This window comes from Vulpes lagopus, chromosome 21 (assembly GCF_018345385.1).
Source record: "Vulpes lagopus strain Blue_001 chromosome 21, ASM1834538v1, whole genome shotgun sequence".
NCBI lineage: Eukaryota > Metazoa > Chordata > Mammalia > Carnivora > Canidae > Vulpes > Vulpes lagopus.
Window position 1 is genome coordinate 39,258,917 of NC_054844.1, and position 2,653 is coordinate 39,261,569.

Here is a 2,653-nt window from a genome sequence, read left to right on the forward strand (position 1 = left end):
GTATTCTAATCTTTACCTTTTCAGAGGTACCAAAATCTGTACCCTCCCTTCTCTCTTTCTTTTTCTGATCTTTACATACAATATTCCTCATATTGGAAATGTGTTTTCTTCATTTTTCTTTGACTAGAGAGTTATTAATTTTATTGAATTTTTAAAGAACCAGGCTTTTATTTCATTGATTTTGTTATTTTCAATTTCATTAGATTATTCTTTTTTTTAAATTGAAGTTCAATTTGCCAACATATGGTATAACACCCAGTGCTCATCCCATCAAGTGCCCTTCTCCATGCCCATCACTCTGTTATCCTATCCCCCCGCCCACCTCCCTTTCCATTACCCTTTGGTTTGTTTCCCAGAGTTAGGAGTCTCTTTGTCACCTTCTCTAAATTTTCCCATTAATTTTCCCTCCTTTCCCTTACAATCCCTATCAATATTTCTTATATACCCCATATGAGTGAAACCAATAATCATTAGATTATTCTTTTTTTTTAACAGATCAGTTTTTAAATTAGGTCCTTTGTAGGTAGCTCTGAAGAATAGCTTTGATTTTTGACAGAATTTGAAAGTCCATAGCTTTCTGATCAACCTTGTGCTCGTCTATAATCTCATTTGTTTCTCTATGTCAAAGATCTTCCTGGTGTCTGGGTTTATGCAGCTGCTTCTTCTTAAAGTAAGTAATCATTAGTGAGATGTTTTGGAATTTTCACATTACTGTTATCAATTTTTTTAAAATTAATTTTTATTGGTGTTCAATTTACCAACATACAGAAAAACACCCAGTGCTCATGCCGTCAAGTGTCCGCCTCAGTGCCCGTCACCCATTCCCCTCCAACACCCGCCCTCCTCCCCTTCCACCACCCCTAGTTCGTTTCCCAGAGTTAGGAGTCTTTATGTTCTGTCTCCCTTCCTGATATTTCCCAACATTTCTTTTCCCTTCCTTTATATTCCCTTTCACTATTATTTATATTCCCCAAATGAATGAGAACATACACTGTTATCAATTTTGGTGGAGGTTGTAATGACAGATTTCTGATGTGTTTTAAGCAGAGAGACTTGATTGAGGGCCAGAGGCCAGTCACAAGCAGCAAGCCACTGCTCAGCTTCTTCAGGAAAACCACTCCCTTGCCTCTGTCGTGTCCAGTGAGGATGATCAAAATGGTCTTAGAAGTGACGCTAGCTTGCAGTTTTCTCACATGCTGTCTGAAAGGTGTCCCCCCACCCTCTGCCAGCTCAACAGCTTTTGAGGCACATCTTCAGTAGGATAATAAATACCTAAGCATTTTGTGAAATTTAACCTCTTGGGTACCACCAATTCTTCTCACCACCAACTGGTTTTGTGATAGTATGGAAAACTTTCTCCTTTTTCTTTTCAACCCTGGATTTAGCTGCTGAATACTTCCTCTTGTACATGGCCTTTTTGAAATACACAGCCAATTAGGAATATCTACCAGATCCTCCAACTAGGGTTTCAGCTGCAGTGGGGCTTCCCTTCTTTGGCATTTTAGTCTTCAGGTTACCATTCTTAACCTTGCCACCAGCATCAGCCTTCTCAGTTTTACGTTTCTTCTCCTTAGTATCTGACTTCTCAGTTTTGTCACTTGCCATCTTGCAAGATGGGGAAGAGCCATTAGATTATTTTTTTATCATCTTTATTTTCTTCTTTCTGCTTGCTTCAAATTTAATTTGCTCTTCTTTTCCAATTTCTTAAGACAAGAGCTTAGAGTATTAAGTTAGACCTTTCTTATTTTCTAATATAAACATTTATTGCTATAACTTTACCTAAAAGCACTGCTTGGCTCACAATAAGCACTGCTTATATCTTACAAATTTTGATATGTTGATTTTATTTTTTTGTTCAATTCTAAATAGTTTCTTTCTTCTGATCACTTCTACAACTCGTGGATCATCTAGAATTATGTTTTTTTTAAAAAAGATTTTATTTATTGATTCATGAGAGACACAGATTGAGAGAGAGAGAGAGAGAGAGAGAGAGAGGCAGAGGCACAGGCAGAGGGAGAAGCAGGCTCCATGCTGGGAGTCTGACGTGGGACTTGCTCCTGAGACTCCAGGATCACGCCCTGAGCCAAAGGATTGACGCTCTAGAATTGAGTTTTTAAAAATGCTTAGATATTTGGGGATTTTCAGGATATCTTTGTGATTTCTTTTTTTAAAGATTTTATTTATCTATTTGAGAGAGAGAGAGAGAGATTGAGCACCACATGGCAGGGTGAGGAACAGAGGGAGAAGGAGAAGCAGGCTCCCTACTGAGGAGGAAGCTTGACATGTGGCTCCATCCCAGGAACCCAACATTATGACCTGACCTGAAGGTAGACATTTAACCAACTGAACCACCCAGGTGTCCATCTGTTATTGATTTCTAATATAATTTTGTTATGACCAGATAACATAACTTGAATAATTTCAATTCTTTAAAATTCCTTATTTAGGGATCCCTGGGTGGCGCAGCGGTTTGGCGCCTGCCTTTGGCCCAGGGCGCGATCCTGGAGACCCGGGATCGAATCCCACGTCGGGCTCCCGGTGCATGGAGCCTGCTTCTCCCTCTGCCTGTGTCTCTGCCTCTCTCTCTCTCTCTCTCTCTGTATGACTATCATAAATAAATTAAAAAAAAATTTAAAAAAAAATAAAATTCCTT

General features: G+C 39.1%; 1 pseudogene; it reads right to left on the reverse strand.

The window, feature by feature from the left end:
- Nucleotides 1-508: 508 nt before the first annotated feature.
- On the reverse strand, nucleotides 509-1,605 carry LOC121479786 (annotated as a pseudogene).
- Between the last annotated feature and the right edge of the window lie 1,048 nt (nucleotides 1,606-2,653).